This window comes from Lepisosteus oculatus, chromosome 10, assembly GCF_040954835.1.
Source record: "Lepisosteus oculatus isolate fLepOcu1 chromosome 10, fLepOcu1.hap2, whole genome shotgun sequence".
In the NCBI taxonomy this organism is placed as follows: domain Eukaryota; kingdom Metazoa; phylum Chordata; class Actinopteri; order Semionotiformes; family Lepisosteidae; genus Lepisosteus; species Lepisosteus oculatus.
In genome coordinates, this window is record NC_090705.1 from 40,327,883 (window position 1) to 40,347,817 (window position 19,935).

General features: G+C 39.7%; 1 long non-coding RNA gene across 1 annotated transcript in view; it reads right to left on the reverse strand.

The window, feature by feature from the left end:
* Positions 1-890: 890 nt before the first annotated feature.
* The window catches only part of LOC107078558 (uncharacterized), a 67,618-nt gene continuing 48,573 nt past the window's right edge, over positions 891-19,935 (reverse strand). The window contains exons 3-4 of the long non-coding RNA XR_001479510.2: positions 5,952-6,102; positions 891-3,413 (exon numbers count right to left, since the gene is read on the reverse strand). This is a non-coding gene — a long non-coding RNA (uncharacterized lncRNA). The remainder of the gene's footprint in view (positions 3,414-5,951; positions 6,103-19,935) is intronic.

A 19,935-nucleotide genomic window follows, 5' to 3' on the forward strand; every position in this document is an offset into this window, starting at 1 on the left:
TCTATAGAATAATTAGTAATCCATTTTTGAACATGAATACTAAAAGAAATATTAATTTTCGATCTGTTCTTTTTAACGAATCATTACAGATACCGTAGGCACTTAGTACCGATATATTTATAACAAAGTAAAAACAGCATGTGAAATATTTCACATTTACAATAATATGACAAAACTGTTCATGCTGATGTGCAGTATCTGGCATCTGATTTAATTAGTATATGTCACCTTTTAGAAAGCAGAAGTGCAGTTGTGTAATTCTCACGTATACTTAAACAGTTTGTTATGATTTTGAAAGTTCTTGCTCAAAATGAAGTGTGCTCAGTAAAGGCTGTATAACCAGCACTTCCAGTCATGGGTCAAGATCTGGTGGACTGCATGGAGCACTACTGATTTTTGTTTGAACCCCTTTTGGGGGTTTAGCACTAAATCCTTGTCCTTCAGTTTACTGTGTCAGGAACATAGCTGGATCAATGCAGCCTTGTTATGGTATGCCATACTGTTAGGCTAGATAAGATGGCGAAATTTTAAAACCGAAGAGAGGAGACGAGGATATTGAAATTTCAGCCACTTCAGTCCTGGTTATTCACTAATTCCGAGAAATATTTTGCTAAGCCTCTTACTGACAGATATACCTGATCCAGTATTGGAGGAATCTGGAAGGCCAATTATTTTAATTAGCGTACAGTGCTGGAACTGGCCAAGACTAAATGGAAAACCCATGGTGTATGACTTCTTTTGAGCCGCTTACACACTTGAAGAAGCTTTCTGTCACCTGTCAGCACTTCCAAGTTTAATCTCTGTGATTCTGCAGGTATTATAAAATTATAAGAAAAAGTAAGGACACACCAAGCATGACAAAAAAGACGCAGTTGAGACGTTGGAAAAAATGTGGTCTATGTTTTATGTAATTTAATGACAAGGGCTTCTTTGAAGGGGTGTTTTGAAAACAACAATATTTTGTTCAAGAGACCCATTCACTTTTTGCTCTACTATAAGAAGTTTTTAGTGAAAGAGGCTCATCTCTGGACGGGGGCTGATTACCAATATTGTAACATCTATTCCGGTTGTCTCCCTTTTTAAAGGGCAAGTTAATCAAAGTATCCCTGCAATGCATTTTTTGTGTGCGATGCATCCTCTAGAAACCAGTGAAAAAAGCAAGGATCTGTGTCGCATAAAGAATACCATGAGCCAAGGATGGTGACTTGTCTCCTTGTCTGCAGTCGTCTCTGATTTAATTAAGGCATGGGGACAATGTAACCCTGTCAATTATAATATTTAAGGCAGGTAGACTGAGCAGAAATAATTAAAGAAAAGAAAGCACAGAGTCTTAGTGACTCATATAAATCAATGCCCATTGATCGTGAACAGACTGGATACACTTCAAAATATGCATGCATTAAATACTCTAATTAACAGTGTACTCAATACAGTACACCATCATCTAATACACACAACGCATTCAAGAATTAGGTGGGTGGATAATAAGTTTCAATATGGTTATGCAGTTAATCCGTTTTCAGATTGAATGAATTGTGCTGCGGAGCTGTGTAGTAAATCATGGTATAAATATTTGCACCATCCTTCCTGTAGTTAACAATTTGAATTACAGGCATATCTATTACATCTGTTACAAGTGTAGATAAAATACTTTGTAACCCGTCATTTATCAGAAAGACACTCATTCCTGGTAAGGACTACAGAGTCTCTCCTGGAGGGACAGGGCACAGGGCGGAGGGTTGTGACATTAGTGCATAGGAGGACACACACTCAACTAGAGACACCAGCTCATCTACTGACCAGAGCTGAAACCAGAACACAACAAGAATCCATGCGAACTTAGAAGAGAACATGGAAACTTCACAGGATCCGGAACCAAATTCGTGACCCAAAAGCTGCCAAGTCGAAGCACAAACTTGCACATCACTTTCCTCCCACTCCAGAGCTCCGTGTGCTAATTTCTGAATATGCTGTGTTTCGGCCGCTGATTTCTACACGATGAAAATCGCACACCTCAGGAAAGTTACAGGCAGAATAATGGTAAAATACATTGATTGAAAAAGAAGAGGCAGAAAAAGGTTTTCTGAGGGTATCAATTGATTAACCACATTGAATTTTTTGCAAGACCAATAATAATTATATTTAAAAAGACTTCTGTACTGAAGATAACTTCTTGCTTCAGATTGTAGATTTTAGAATTGATCTGTCATTGAATCAGGCAAGTCAATTGAGAACAAAAATGTATTTGCAATGATGACCCGGAGAGTTACTCTGTTATACTGCAAATCATTTTTTTACTGGAGCAACCCGAGTAGCATGTTTTGTTTTTGGGCGCTCAGCAGAGCACCAAGTGAGATTTAAACCCCCAACTTTCCAGAAATAAGTCCAAAGCCCTAATCACCACCCCCCCATTCTTAATGAAGTGATACATTTTTGTACATTTTTTAATATGGGCTGTCAGCTAAGTTTATTTTTTTACTTTCCTGAAAAAAAAAATGTAACCTTAATTCCCTTTAATTGATCTGGCTGAATCTTTCAGCAGCTGAACAATGAACCGTAAAAGAAAGAGGCCACGTGCTCCTTTCTGCTAATTAACAGCAATTAAGGTCAAATGTCAGGCTTTACCAAACACACAGCTTGGTCTCTTAACCAGCCTTCTGCAGAAATTCTGAATGTCCAGACAGGGACTTCATAAATATATTCAGAACAATTCCAGGTTGAATTTCTGGATCAGTATACATGGGAATTGTGGTACATAGGAAAACCGTCCCTTATAATCTACCAGTCAGTTTGATGTAGAAATGTGTGTGAGCACAGTATTTTAAGTTATTAAGTTATTTTTTGTTATTTTGTGCTTTTATGTGTAGTGGGGAGGTCGCTATTTATTAGGTTAACATTAAAGCTTCCAAGATAAAAAAACAATACATTATTTAAGCTGTCGTTATGAGTTAGCATAAGAAAATTAACCTTTTTTTTGACACAAGTTTTCAATATCTAAACCTAGGGAATGTATGTGTTTAAAGAAGAGACTGTGGAGAGCAGTAAAACTAAATCTGGAAACACACCCCTACACAGTTTAAAGTCTCTGTAGGCCGCTGTGCTTCTTAGCAAAGAAACTTCAAAAAAGAAGTTAATATTAATTCTCCTTACAGGTACAGACTAACTAATATAATAGCTTCTTTCAACACCTTTGTAACACCAAATGGTGCAGCAATCTTTCAGCAGCTCTGCTCCCTGCTAACAGCACGTACTGAGCTGAGCTTTCAATTACCTGTTTATTATTATAGGATGCCTGGGGGCTTAGTGCTGATAGTCACATGCCAATATTGTTCTGGACATTTCTGTGGGAAGCTGTCCGTAAGTCCAGAGGTCTGTGAGAGTGCCGACAGATGCTTGTCACTCAGAAAGAAACTCTTAAATCGTTGCAGTGTCCACATCCCAACGGCAGCAACAGGACCACGTTTCACGAAGGAGAAAAGAAAAACAAGAGGAAAAAAAACAAGTTAAAAGGAGACCACTCTTCCCACCTCATTTCTTGTGCTCAGAATTCTTCATTTTCAAATCTTTGATCTACAGGTACATCTGTATGTGTGCTGTTACACCTCTATATATACACCTACGTAAACCCTACAATACATAGAAATGTGATATTTTGAGGGAATACTATAAAATAACAATGAGAAGCCGTGTTAGGAATAACAGAACACTGACAAGTAAGGCTTATACTGTAATGCCAGTTCTTTTACAGAGTAGATTTAGATCAATTCCAAAATCTGCACTATCCAGAGGGGCATCTGAGAGGGACTCTCTCCTTGTGGAAGAGCACAATCTGTTACACAGCTCAGCACAGCCAGAGGAAGACAGCAGTGCCAGAAGCAAGGAGTCAAGAAGCCTGTAAGGGGGAGTCAAACTTGGAGTGCCAGGTGGAGAGATCGCTCCGTGTAGAATCATGGCACAGTTTGCCAAGGAGTTCAATCTCACTAGTTTACCCAAATTACTCTTAGCTACTTAATTCTCATATGGTCTCCAATCCCCAGCTTGGATAATGGTAACATCCTTGGTACAGTATGCCCTTGCTCTTGCCCCAACAATCAGTTCGTCATTTTGTACTTTTGGAAACGAATGCTTAATGCCCGGCATTCCATACTGTAACTCTTGAAATCCCACTGTGATTGACTGTGCTTCACTTTCAAGAATAACGGAATAAAATGTAACTTGCTGTATTATTTCAGTTGACTGAAATGAGCTGGATTTTACAAATGTATTACAATTTTTTTTTTTTGGGGGTGTTGCAACCACATATACAGTGTTTTACTATTTTGGATGATCATTTTTTTAGACACTTGGCTTTTGGAAGACAGAAGAGAAGTGACAGCACATCAAGGGAATCTCACGGCAAGTTGAAAGCTGTGTGTGTGTGTGTGTGTGTGTGTGTGTGTGTGTGTGTGTGTGTGTGCAGGGGGTTTTAAGCCAACGTTTAGCAACAGTGGCCAGCTCTCAGCTGCACACTTCTCCAACTCCTCAACTCGGCTTTCGCTCCACATAATGGCTTCCATCTGCCAATGTGCTTGTAGAGATATTGTTAGCATTCCATTTGCTATTTACATTTTCTGCTTGACATAATTGAAGAATGGATGCTCTTATGAAAATTAAACTTGTGGTCCTCCCGGGCTACTGTAACCCTGTTAAAATGTAATGAGATTCTTTATGCGTCTTCTTGTGATTTTTTATTAAATAGAATATCAGTATGACTAATTCCCCTGGCCTAAATGTAGACTGGGACACAACATTATTGATAGGGCAGAGCGTAAGTGGGCTTCCATACTCAGCCTCTAATGGCCTAATAATGCATTATACTTGTATCAGAAGGCCTGTGGCTTGCAGTGCTTATTGTCATTATTGAAAACACCTGGATGAACCATTCATCAAGGTTAAATCAAGAGGACCCATTTGTTCATTAGCCTGTCAGTAAACATCTTTATTTAGTTTGCTGTCCAAGGCAGGCACAGCACAAGAATTCCAAATAGCAGATGCATTCAAGACTTCTAGTGAATGCTGTTTTTACATTCTGGTACTTAACATTGTCATTTGCGAGACACGATAAAGCGAAATGGAATGGTTATTGTTCCCGGAACAGTAGTTTGGACTTTATTTATTTACACTCCAGATTTGTCTTTTTAATGATTGTTTATGCAAAGTGCTGAGGATTTTCTAATATTGTTTTTTAATCAAGAATATTACCGTTTCTATTTCCCTATCACGGTTCGACTCTGTGGGGGGGCGTCTTTGGGTTGTTTGAGTTGGAAATGAGAAATGCACACAAAAAAATGCAAATATAGAAAACATAAGTTGGCATCCTTGAACAGCGCGGTTTTGCTGTTTGTGGCGTGTTACTCGATCAAACGTGGAAAGTTTGGCTGAAGTTTCAAATCCTGAAAATGAAAAAACATATATTCCCAGAACATTTCCATTCTCTGCCATGGGGGAGCAAGTGCCTCATGGGTGCATATGTCATTAAAGACACTATTTCTGTTCACTCTCTACAATTTGTGATTATACCTAAACCAATTGCACTTCATGGATCTTGTCATATACTGTACCCTGTTCAGTATCAACGTGATCAGGAAATGGATGATTAATCAGAATATGTCTGCTTGCAATTATATTATTGAAACAGAGAAGGGTTTTCTATATGTAGAAGATGTGTATTGTACTGAATATACATGTACTGTATACTGTATGCTTATGGTTTGTTTTACACATTTACCATGTATTGGGTCTATTAATAGTACGTGTATATAAGTACCTCTTGACCAACCAGTTCATCTTCCACTGCCGACATCAAGCACTTTCATTAAAATAAATGGAATTTGTGGGTGTTGGCAGGGACCCTGTAAACAAACATTTATATGGGTTTTCAGTTAAGATGGAATAAGGTGGAATATTCTAACCTGGAATTGCAGCCATGTGCTGATTTCCATCTTCCTGTCTTCTTCTGCTCAACTATGTATCCACGTCAAATTTCACACAGATGATTGTGGCCTCCTGTTGTTCCAGTTCTATTATTAGATGCGGGACTACAGCATTGCCGTATTGCAGCTGCTGTTGGAGGAAGAAAAGAGATGACTGACAAACTTACAAGGCTGATCTTGATGTGGGACATACAGCAGTTTTTAAAAACCTCAGGCTGCCTGCTGTCATTTTAAATCAAAATATATCTTTCTCTATTTTTAGCTTAATGACCAGTCTTAGCATTGCTTTCCATACTTATTATTGAGAATAAGAAAATTTGGAATGAAGAATATTTGCGACTTCTCAGTGTATTTTGAGGGTTCTTTTTGATATCCTTGGCTGTAGTTTCTTTTGCTTGGAACTCACATTTTTTAACAGATATCGCCCCGGTTTCAAGAGTTTTCTTACCACCCGAATGGCGTTTGAACGGGGGAACCTCGGAATGTGTGCTCATGTGATGAATGCATCATCCTTCAAGTTGATACTGCTACCAGCACGTTCAGTTTTTTACATGATAACTATAGGTGAAAAGTCCATCCATCCAACTTTGTTTTATACAGTGGCTTCCAAAGGACTCCTCTTTCACAAAGCACTATGTATTAAACAATTCCAATGCACAGAAAATGTTCATGATCAGATACATATACAGTATGTGAGGCTAATGATTGTTCACACACCCCAGTGCACTTAAATTTCCATACGTATTTGTATGTAGAGTTATGAACCACTATAAAATCCAATCATCCATCCCTAGCCAATAACTAGGGTAAATAAATCTAGGGTCTTAAACACAATGAACTAACGCAAGAAATATTTTTTTATTTTTTCTATTCCTCCCCCCCGATTTTCTCTCATATGCCTTTTTATCATCAGCTGGTAAGATGAATGCGTATTTGTGGAGGGGCTGATTTCCAGAGTAAGACGTTAATAATGAAGACGGACTGCCTCATCAATCAAAGTGCTTTCCAAAAGGACCCGCAATTGTGGTTTTATTTACCAAACCAGCTGGTGAAATCAATTCCCTTTTTATCAGCGATAATTCTTTGTTCAAGTACTGCAGCAACTGCGGCACACAGAAGGGACGAATGTATTTATTTCAGATGGTCAACCTGCTTAACTGATTTGAATTAATAGTTGGAATCTGTGTGGACTTTGCCAGTCACTGAGGAAAGACTCTTTTAAATTGTTTTGGGCTTGTACCATTAAACTAAACATTTACTAAACTAATAATGCACCTTTCCTCATGTTAACACAGAACACAGAAAAGGCAGTATACATTCACTTCAACTTCACTTCAACTTCATGTCTTTATTATCAGGCCTGTTAAAATTCTCCTGGCTGACATTTCCATTTTCTTTCAGATAATGAGGACTGACTACAGTATAAGTAATTTGGCTAATTATAATATTCATTGATAGGATATAACGTGTAACTACTAACACTGCCGAGCTTTTCAAATCGATCCGGACATGCAGAGCTGACTTGGACCATAGTTGGGCTTAAACTAAAAACTCATCTAAACAAAATCTCAAATAAATTCCCCAATTTAAGCATTATTTAAGGATGGCTATTTTTAAGCTTCTGTGACCACCAATGTTTCTATGAACAATACACAGTTTTTATTAAAAAAAAATAAAAGAGCATTAATCAGCATTAGCATAATTAGAGCACTAAACAACAGAGCATTTACCATGTCCTGTAGACTGTTTTAATGAATCCAACTGCTGCACACAGTTCCTGAATAACCTAAGCGAGCCACTCGTCTTGGTGATTGCTGCAGAAACCTGGAGCTTGTGCTGGATTCAGAATGCAGAGGTAGAGGAGTTTACGGTCATATATTCATGCACAGTGGAATTTATTTATTTTGAAATTTATTCACGCCGATCTCTCGGGACAGACACAGTGCAGCACAGAACACCACTCAATGTAGACATTACGTTGTCAATATGTTGTGGAGAACAACAAATATATGGTAGTGGAAAAAACGGTAGCTCAAGTCAAAAGATCGTCGTGCAGAGGTGCATTGAGTAGTGTGCAAGATGGGACTGAGATCACGTGACTGCTGTTACTGTGGACGGGGTGCAAGTCATGCCGAGAGAAATAGCCAGGAGACAGAGACACCAACATGCCAACATGACGGGAATCAAGCTCCTTTGGGAGTTCATACTGTACATCAAAATGTTTTTATTCTCCTCCATCTTCCTTTTTTTAAAAACATTCTGCCAGCATACAGTCACATTTTGCAATACACTCCGAAGTCTGTCAAGCGAAGCTGAATCATGTTCTTGTTCAATTACTGCTTTTAAATCTTTAGCAGTGGACAGGTCTGTACGAAATACTACAGTCGGTGTTTCAGGTGTTCTAGTCATGATCCAGGTGAGATGGGTGTCCAAGGGCAGGCCATAGAACTTGTCTCAAAGAAGTCTAGAACCACGTTTCACGCAGAATGTCGTCTGTGCTTCAGGAGCAGCAGACTCTGGCACTTTCTCTGACTGGTGACATCAGAATTCCCTAGTTCCCCCCCCAAAAAAATGTTTTTATAACAAACACTTTACGAGGGCATGTTAAAAAACAAGGGCTACATTGAGAGCTCAGTTTTCTTCTCACCCCTATCGAGACATAAAAGTGATGAAATAAAACATTCCCCTCCAACTGGCAAATACCATCTTCCTAGAAATAACTGTGATACAAATGTCCTAGATCTGTAAATCTGTAATCTCTTTTATTGATGCCATTAGCATTAAGTAATAAAAGGCATACAACTGTGCATATGATATTGTAACGCAACGGGGGCTCCGGCGGGCGCCCTTGCCGCATCAGGTCGGCCCCTGCACCGTCCGGGGCTCGAACCCGGGACTTCCGCGTCTCTCTGCAGCGACCTAGCCCCGTGAGCCAAAGAGAGATCTCTCCACAGCCCAGTAGCTGTGGTCCTGCTATCACAGGGAAGGGCGGTGACGTCACCCGCTCTGGTACGCCGGCTCTTACACAGCGCCTGTCGGCCGTAAGCGTTACACTCTCCCCCGCTTAAATCGCCGTCCCCGGCGAAGGGCTATCCCATCCCACTTCTGACACCAATGTAACGCAACTGGGGCTCAGGCGGGCGCCCTTGCCGCATCAGGTCGGCCCCTGCACCGTCCGGGGCTCGAACCCGGGACTTCCGCGTCTCTCTGCAGCGACCTAGCCCCGTGAGCCAAAGAGAGATCTCTCCACAGCCCAGTAGCTGTGGTCCTGCTATCACAGGGAAGGGCGGTGACGTCACCCGCTCTGGTACGCCGGCTCTTACACAGTGCCTGTCGGCCGTAAGCGTTACAATATAATTCCCACAGGCTTTTCTTGTGAGGAGTATAAAAGTTTGTCTGAAGTTAAAAAGCTACTGTATGAATTAGGTTTGGCTGCATCTTCAGTGCCTGACTTCTTATTTTAGTCTTATTTTGTAGATGAGGAGGTGAGGGAACGTGAGAGAAAAAAGGCAAAGGGAGATCCTGGGTGTGAAACATACTGTACACACACAGGCGAGCGCATATATCGGCAAGAGTGATATCATCATCTAATCTTCCTCCACAACTTCTGTCCCAAACTCCCTCGAGTTTAGCAGCCCCTAGAAAACCCCTATTCTACAGAGCTAAAACAGAGCTCAGACACTGCAGTTAAAGGAAGGCAGAGTCCTGAGAGCAAGGGTAAGGCAGAGATCAGCCTGCTGAAGAGAAAACCACATACAGTATCTACCCACACAAGAAATCGTGAGAACTCTCCTACTGAAACATGCAAAAATTTAGTTTTCGCTTCGTCTTTAGAGAAATATTAACGGTCATCTTCCCTTGAAAGAGAATTTTTAATACCTGTTATACTGTACATATACATTATTGTTGTCAATTAATATTTGCTCATTTCAAAAACCAGTGAACATTTCCTCTACTCAAAAGCACCGAATTCTTAAATGTTATGCATCATGTATTTCTGGAGGGTTTTATTACCATCTCTTTCATTTTTTTTGCATAACATTGTGTGTGTAAATTTAGTCATTAAGTGCCAGAAAACATACTTTCGTTATGTACCAATGCTCTTAAATCATCATCTAACACTGAAGCCAAAACCACAGACTCCAGTCAGACATGCAGAGGCTATAAGGGCATTTTAATGGAGATTCCTGTCAGAGTGGCTTCTGCCACATGACTGTCTCTCTTTGTGTACTGTCTTAGTGTCTCTTTGTGTGCTGTGGATTTATTTATTAGACCTGTGTTGTAGCTGCAGTGAAATTGTATTGTTTTGTTAGTCATTTATTAATTCTGTAGCGTATAGCTTTTATTAGGGCTATTTATGCTAAAATATGTTTGTTGTCTCCTTCATTTTGAAATAAAGGGTATTTTACAAATTCCTTAAGTACAGAACTGAAGGCTGGCTCAGTGTGGACTGTTCTCTTGATCAGGAAATACGATGCAGTATAGGGTCTCATCCTCTTGGGGGAGATAGTGCACAACATGAAGTCCTGGAACCTGTGAAAGACACTCGGATTCTGCCCAAACCCACAAAGTGTTGCTGTACAGGGATAAAGATTCAGTGTGATACAGGTGGACAACCTTTAAGAAAGGAAGATGCATGTGGATTGCTCATGAAATCATATTATTGGAGAATTTCCCCGGTAAGATGCTCTGTGATAGACCTGTTTTCTAATTTCACTGGCCAAATGCCCCAGAAGGATACATCAGGTTGTGAGTTTGTACTGAACACCACATAAACATTCAACCACTGTGCAAACACAAGCACACAGTCACAGGCGTATTGTTGTACTAAAATAATCTCCTTGTTGTTCTACTTAGAGTCAAAGAAATTAAGGCGCATTTGAGAACACTTGGCCTACCTAGATTTTGAAAACTGAAGCACACTGGCCAACAAAATGTTATAAATATCGATTTAAGTAGTTCTAACAGGAAAGGCAGAGATAAAGGAAAACCAAACAGAGGAAAAGAAATGATGAAAAAGAAAGGGAATGCCAAAGACAACATAGCAGTATGTGGCTTATCAGACAAGACTGTAGCAACATAGTCTAATAGAAATCTGTATTCACAAAGAGGATCACATTTGTGGTAGCTAGAGGACACGTAAATAAAAACCAGGTTAGCCACAAAATAGAGACCAGAAGACTATTTTATGGTAAACATAGCTGGATTCATAAGGCAAATACAGGTTAGTTACACCTGTAAGGAGACTCCTCCAGATGGAAGATCAGAATAGTTGGTAAAGTATATTGAAATACTGGAGGAATACACAACAAAGAGCTGCAGAATTTACAAGCTCTTTGGCATTTAAAACACAGCATCCATTATGCTTTATGTGTAAATGTATGGTTGTTTTTTTTGCAAATGTCCTAAAACCTAAATCTAATAGATGAAGTTTGCAGCAGCAGCAACAGCGACAAAAATAACAAATGCCCTAAAAATGTATTTCCAAAATAAACGCAACTAGAAAACTACAAGAAGAGCTTCCAATTCCTTGGTTACTTACTTCAAAAGAACAGTTATCAGGCTAAGAGGAAACTAGAAAAACAATTAACAATCAGAATGCCATGAGTCTATATAATACTTTTTATCTCAAAGTACTTTGAGAGAGTGACCCACGACTTTCAGTACTGTAGTGCTGCAAACTCTCCACCAGCCCCGCACACCGCAGGTCATGTATGTAACTGGACTAAAATGACAGCGCGGTAGGCGGCCATCTTGTTTTACACAGCAAGCCCATGTTCACATATCTTCAACCCGCTGAGATCGGAGTTATACGTACAAAGCCTGTTGAAGGACCTGCTGCAGCTGTAGAAATGAGCATAGCCATTTTTGGGGGGGGGGCGCAAAACTCTCCAAGGGTTTGCCGTCCACGAAATATTTCCAGATTCAGTTCAGTCAGTGCGGCCGCTGATAATAAGAAAATGTTGAAAGTGTTTTTAGAACAAGTAATAGGTTTATTCCATGCTGAAAAAAAGAAGAGAGAAAAAACACAACGTTTCGGCCGTGGAGCCTTCTTCAGGTGTGTAGAAGAAGGCTCAGGCACACACCTGAAGAAGGATCCTTCATTTTTTCAGCATGGAATAAACCTATTACTCGTTCCTTTGCAGCCTACGCATGCTGACGCAGCTCCCCACCTGAACTACTGTTTTTAGAACACCAGGTACCCACCTTGGTTGATGCCACAAACCCTGTATACAGCTAATCTGTGCCAGTGCTCCTGTCTAGTGAAGCTACTGGGCTGCCCAGTCTTCACACATGAGCACTTTCGAAAAACAGGAGGTAAAGAAAGCCTTACAATTATTGCAGGCTCCCTCTGCTTGGAAGCTTAGTTACTGCACATACTCTCGGCCTGATGGAGGGCCTAGAGCCTTGTAGCTGGCCGTCTGGGGGTTGGCTCACTGCCCCTTTCCTAGCTATGCCATGATGTCAGAGCGGCGACTGAGCTGAGGGAGAAAAATGAGAGAAGATGGTGGCCCGTCTGGCTGTCCTGTCCAGCTGTTTGCTGGGAGATACGTATTGAAGTCTAGACCCATAAATGCAGACATAACAGAAGGGCTGATTGAGCTGAGGACAGATTCTTGATAACAACATTTTCTCACTTCCCCAGTGAGCTGCAGGGAAATTGTCAGTGTGCTTTCCCAAAAAGTCATCCCTATTTATTTTGCTTTGTCAAGTCGGCAGGGCAACATTCACTTTCTGTTTGTGTCTCTTGGCAGCTTTCCGTAAACAACAGGCTTTTGTGTCATTATGGGTTTCTTGTGAGAACAAAAGTGATGAGTTGATTCATAAGAGCTTTGTAACAGTGCAGAGCGCAATCCTGTTGTGTTCGCTCTTGTAGTACAACTCTGACACCCGCACAGCTTACTAATAGCAACGGCAATGCGCTTCTCCCAATGTTTAATGTTTTTTCCTCACTTTCAGATTCTGTGAAAAACGCGTTTTGTACAAACAGGTTGCATAGCTGAATAACTCCGAAAAGGATTGACTAAATACTGTACGCATTAGCCCTGATGTTAGTATATAATTACCAAAGCTGTTAAACAAGCCTTATCATTTTAAAATGCTAATGAAATGCAAAACGTTTATCTGTTACAAATATTTTAGAGCCGTAATTGTGCGTCTAACTGCAAATTCAATTATTTGCTTATTGCTAATTGCTCCACCCCTGCTGTCTCTGACAGCTCGATGAACTAGTTATGTTTCCTGGCACGACACACTCCGAGCCACGGCCTCAAAACGCATGCGATTTTCCAGTCACTCGGTTATCAACATAAAAACTTACTCTCTGAGGCTATTCCTTTGGTGTTTGTGCTGAAGTGCATTCATAATGTCCAGCTGTGGCATTAGAAGAGTCTGAAATGTGTGACTTTTGTTACTGTTGTCCATGCTGGACATGTTTACAATGATTGCAATGCTTACTGTTACACTTTGTAACCCATGAAGTGGATGACCATCTGATGTTTCGTTTGAGCTGTTGGACTGTTTAAATAATGCCTGAAAGGTAATGGAGATCTCTTTACTGTCAGGCTCACAGCTTTTTATCTGGTCCACCCTGGTCTACAAGAACTAATTCATACTCTTGTTGACCTGATCACTTTGGCCATTGTAGCTTGAAATTAAAAATACAAATTGCATTGGCCTGCACATATTTCCGGAGCTGAAGAATACTAACATCTCCAATTTCTTTCTTACTTTGTGGAATAATAAAAATTAATTGCATTGTCATCATGTTTTTCATCACAAAGGATGCCAAAGCACGTTATACATAGGAAGGGACCCAGTTTGTGCACCACAGAAATCCAGTACCCAGCTGAGATACCCTTAGATTGGACTTGGCTGTATTGATTTACAGAAATTATTAGTCTGGAAAGAATTACTGCTAAAATCATTTTAATAGCGCAAAAACTATGCCAGACTATCAAACTATGTGAGAGCAGGTATTTTTTCCCTCACAGAAATGTGTTAAATTAGCCCCCGTTTTCAGTGCTTGCTTCCATTCTTTGTGCGTCTTGTTTTTGATTTATTGTTGTATATTGTCATTCTGTCTGGAACACGAAATCAAATGTGGTTGAAAACGTTTAACAAAAGGAAGGCTAATTTGTTGCAGCCGAATGTTTCCCTGTGGCTTGTTCAGTGTTTTGTTCGAACTCTAACAACCTATGAAACAAGCAAATTTAAAAGAACAGCTTTCTTATTATTGTGGCGTTCTCACCTGACCGAGAAAATGACTCACTTACTGCATGAGGAATGAGCCAGGGGGGTGCAGTGAGGGTGAATTCGAGGTGAAGAGAGGAGGGCTGGAAATATATGTTCAGAGCAGCCAGCGAGTATTTACACATAGAAGAGCAGAAGTGACAGCATTCAATTTCCTCCCATACTTCTGTTAAATAAAATAATATATTCAGGTGCCATTAATTTTTTAATTTTTACTGCCAAGTGTCCACAGCTCGATTTCACCTGAGAAGCTATATTTCCATCTCTTATCAAAGAAGGTGGAAACTAGAATGAGACACGGCAAAAGAAAAGCAATAAATACAAGCCTGTCACACATGGTGTGTTTCTGTCCCCTCCTCGGAGAGTTTCTCAGTATAATGTTGCAATTGGCGCAAAACAATTCACTGCTTACAGAAGAAACTCAGCTTAATTACATTACCCCAGAACTTTTACTTATGGCTAATGGAATCCGTTTAAAATTGAACCAGTGCAATATAAACAGATTTGCATTGATCCAGTTATGTATAGAGCCAAAGTCAGTCTATCTATTTTGTGAAGGAATTAAAAGCCATAAGCCTATAGAGACAGACTGTATAATCCCATGTTTGAAAGATCAATACTAGGCTACTCTTATACAGAGTATAAGAGTATGCTTGTATCCATTGCATATTTTGCCAGAAGATTCTTTAGTGTGGGAACTGTCCTATTTCATTGCTTACCTGCTTGTTGGGTGGCAGCTGAGTCTCTTTGTTGGCCTAAAGTTTAAGGCTGCTGTTAACACTGCCCAAATAAGCACTGACCCAGGATTTATTTAGTCTGACACTCACACATTAATCGTCTCTGTAGTACATGCTGTGTGACAGCCAGGCCTGAAAATAAAAGACGGTTTAAATCGACACCAAAAAAGTAAAAATATTTTCAAAAGGCGCTGGACGAAGACAGTGATGTAAAGGAAAAGTAGCGCTAAATATTGTTTTATGTTATGTGTACTGCTTCTAATTTGTGGCCAGATCAATGCTAAGAAAGAAATAAAAGATTAAAATTATAACTATAGTAAATACAAGATTCACAAAATCTTCAAAAGGCTGAAAAATAGGGTTTACTGTATTAACTAACTTCTCTTTAATGGACTTTGGATTTAATGGGCAAAATCATTAGTGCCCTATAGGAGAAGGCCAATCGCTTATGATGAGTATTGTATTTGCTTTATATGCTTTAGTAAATTGTATACAGTATATCTATGATGATAAAACCTTGTATCTATATGACTGCAGTTGTTAGAAAAATAAGTCAAAAGATCCAGTGAGCATATAGATGTATATTTCTCATTTAAGAGTGTGTTCTTGGGCTGAAAAAATATTATCCACGATTTAACAGACATTCGGCAATAACAAACACCTCTTCCCCCCTTTGACTGAATTAAATAAAGGGAAGGTAAAACTTTTAAAGAAACAATACAATTTACAGAGATTTCTAGTCACAGCAGTCTTCTCATTTCATCTAGTATTTTCTTTTTTTCCCCCGCATTTACAGCTGTATTAAACTTTTCCTGTAATGTTCGAATTTGGACACCCTTCCAAAAACACACTACCTGGGTGTAACAGCAATCATGACACGTCTGCTCTGAATGTGCTCAATGACCCCTGTAAATTGAATGTTACCCAGACCCAGAGAGCTCAGTGCCAATGAGCTATTCACCCATCATCCAGCACTGCTCTGCACACTGAAAGGTCACAATGTACCCTTCACTTCAGTCTTAAAAATCAGCAGTGACTGAGGACCAGAATGACATTCCTGATAGATGGTAAGAGGCAAAACTGATGACTAAGAAAGTGAGATATGAGATTAGTTTCTTCCTAAGTGCCACAAGGTAAAAATAGGCCTAAGAAGATAATAACCTTACAATTGCTTTTATAGGGATTGAGTTATTCAATTATAACCCCATGAAAGAATTGTATCTCTCCTTTATTTCTGAACATCCAGCACAAAACACCATTCAACATCCTTTTGAATTGAACAGGAATTTTGAAAAGCCAAAGCAAGCAGTCCTGTTCGAAATTAAAGTCGAAGGCAAGCCAAAGATGTAAAATATTCTGCTTCTGTTTGTAAGAAGCTTGTAGTTATGCATACATTTCTTTGCTCTTTTGGCAAAGAGAGAAAATGTTCTAAGTTAAAGATTAAAAATCTTTTGAGTTTTCTTTTTCAGATTGCCAATTAAAAACATGTTAAAACAAAAACACATTTGTTCGCTGCATGTATTCATTTGTGCTGTACCTAAATGTGGGTATCTGTTAAAGAAAGTGCTTTGATTTGATCGCTAGAAAAATCCCTCTCCTTGTCTGACTTCTAAGCCTCTAAGAGACCTCTAAGTAAAGAGCCATCATAAATCATTTTTACCAGTCTTCAGGATGCTGTTATCAATGAAATATCCTGATTTAAAAAAAAAAGACTTCCCCTGTTAAAATCACTGCAAGATGTTTAAAAGAATCCAAGTCAAAAATGACTAGATCAGTCAGTGATGATAATTACAATGATTATAATCATTCCATGGTGTAATCTCTGAATGTAAAAAAGGAAGCTTAGACAGACAAATAAATGACCGAAATCAAGGTTTAATTGATTAAAAAATAATTTGTGGCAGAACGTGTCAGAAAGTAAAGTCCTTCAGCTGTCAGAAAGTAATTTGACCCCTGTGCAGCAGACTTACTAGTGGTCCCAGTGAAATAGAAAGTAAGAAGAGGCACCAGTGTATTATCTGTTGAGTGAGAACTATAAAGAAGTTCATATACTGTAGGACTGAACGGAGGAGGCACTTTTTTAACACAAGGGCTGTGTAAAGACGATGGATAGATGGACTTTTCTTATAGGTAAATAACGTGCAGGCGTTAATGGAGTGTATTCTTAAAACAATAATAACAATTTAAAAATCGAAAAACTTAACAGGCAAGTAAATCCATCCATCCATCCATCCATCCATTGTCTAAGAGCTTCATCCAGTAGAGAGTCACAGGGGAGCCCGATCCTGTTCTAGTGTGCAAGAGGCACAAGGCGATCCGTCTCCGGACACACAGACACAAACACGCTAAGGCCAGCGCCAGTGTTCCCAGAAGACTGTTCACCCCCCAGCACGCGTTCGGACTGTGGGAGGCAGCTGGAGCACCCGGAGGAAAGCCACGCAGACCAATAATAAACGTCGGGGCGATAAAATATCTGTAGGCATTTATTTGTAGTTAAGTGTGGAAGTCCCGGCTACCCTGTGGTGGTCCTGTAACAATGCTGGTGTTGCAGCAACAGAGGGGGCGTGAAAGTGACACTCCTATTGAAACTCTCTCCATTGACACCTAAGTGGTTGGATTCTCGCTAAGCTCCAAACACTTAAAATGTTTTCTACAAGAATGCCGCCATCTTCGCAAAGCTGACTAATCCTGTTTGTCTGTAGGCTTTTCAATATTGTAATTTTCACTTCTAAACAGGTCAGAGACAGAACTGAGTGAAGGGCATGAGGCTGGGAGCTCTGCCTGGTGTGCCGGATTAGACTGAAGATCTGTCTTCTCCCATAAGGACAACTCACAGCTACGGTAAAGCTGGAAACAAAAATTGTATTGGATGACGGTAATGAATGCTTCCCTCAGAGCCTAGTGGTTTGTATACACCATAATAAATAAGGGAATCCTTTTTATAATAAGAGTGCCTTGTGGGTGAATATACGTAGAAATGAATCAGAAATATAGAGAACGCTGTAAATTGCTATTAAAGAAATAGACAAGCTGAACCCTCTGGGGTGGGATCTATAGTATTTTAAATGTATGTGAGAAATTCTGTGAAACAAGAAAGCACTCCAAAGCTTTGCCTTTGACTTTATACATGTGGATAAAAAAACACAATCCACCAACCTCAAGATGTACCTCTTGATTACCAGCAGAACTTTGCATGTCACTTCAAGACAGGCGGAGACATTTCAATGCAGGTGGGAAAACCCGCCTGCAGGCGTCCAACTTGTCGTGAAGTGATCAGTGGCCAATACAGAACGGAATCGAATTACTCCTGGCACCAGATGGTACCAAATAAAGTTAATTAATTGAACAAACAAATCGGACTTTGCCAAGGCGAAAACCTTTGAAACAGCGGAGGAGCGCGCCCTTGAATATCTCATCTTGTCACCTATTGCATGTAGCTTAATTGTACATCAGAGGGCTAAAGGCCTAATGGAGTTCTATCGAACCGCATGCAAGTTAACACCTTAAATCTGCAAGGCATAGCTCACATTACTCCTACCTAAATATGATGACCCTGTGTTTGTGCTCTGCTAATCCTTTTAGGAGCTCATCAATAGTTATCTGTGGTTAACGTGCAGTATTTTTTTTCAAAGATCGCATGTGACAGGTTTACCAAGACTGATTTCTAAAGCACAGGCCTGATTTCTGGAAAGTAAAGACCTTGGCTCTGAAAATATTGACCTAATGACTCAGAATAGTCACACTAAAATTTCCATACTGTTTTGGCTAAAGTGTATAATTATGTGTATTTTTTTAAAATGTTTTTTATACTTCTACTGTTGTTTATTTGGTTTTACTGTATCTTTCAAATTCAAATCAGGCCATCGGCCAGTAACAAAATTTATTTACATGCTTTTTTCTACAGTATAGGACCAATAACTAAATCTGTTTGCAAGCCTGTATTTACTTAATTGTTTTTGCATTTTTATTCTTGTCAAACTACTTAGATTTCCTAACTTAAACTGCCTAATGTAAACAAAAGAGCTTTGCTTTTTTAATTTCTACAGCTTACATTTTTCATTGATTTTTCCCCCCCTTGTAAACCTGCATTTTCTTTCAAAGAATGAAATCATAAGAGCTTGGGTCAGCTTTTCAAGCACCCAGGTGAAAGTGCCAAACATCTCGAAACAGCTCTTGAAACAAAATCCGTCGGAAAGAAATCTGGGATATCACACTCTGTGTGGTTCGCCCCCTGTGCTCCTGCGGGTTCAACGCGTCTGATACTTGTTTCAGTGACAATACCTGGATGCTGAGTGTTTCAAGAGAAAACAGGCCATGAATCATGTCGAATAAGCCTACGGCAGTCTAATATTTGGAAAATAAATTGTTGTCTCAAAATCTCTATTTCTGGCTTTCCTAGCAACAAAAGGAAGACACAGAGCAGTATTTCATACGGATTCTGTTATTGTTGCCTTATTCAGGAAAGACCCTTCACTTTTTTTACCTAGGAAATATGTCTGGCAGGAAGCCTTAAATGCCCTTCCTAGGCACATTTCAACATAAAGAAATACTGGGGTGAAAGACAGTAAATCAGTTAGCCCTTAAGTGCTGGAGTCTTAAGTGCTCCAGTACAGCTTCCAGTTGAGCACCGTGTTGCTTCGATGTGAGTGAAATCAGAAAACGTTCAGGTAATTTCTGGAGTGTGTGTAAGAATATGGAATGACTGACTGAAGTCAATGAAAAATAAGACTCATCTTTTTATGCTGACATGAGAGCTTAAGAGATGTTCAGAGAACATGCTGGAATGTAAATGCAAGACAGATTTTTTAACTTCCACACCATGTACTTTCAGAGACCAAATTTATCATCACGTACTGCATGCCCGAGGAAAGGTCTTAAATCTGGGACCTTCTTTATCCAAAGGGTTCTGGGAAAAGGGAACAAGCTGGCCAGCCAGGCTGTTGAACCTGATACCCCAGCTTCTCTTAAGAAAT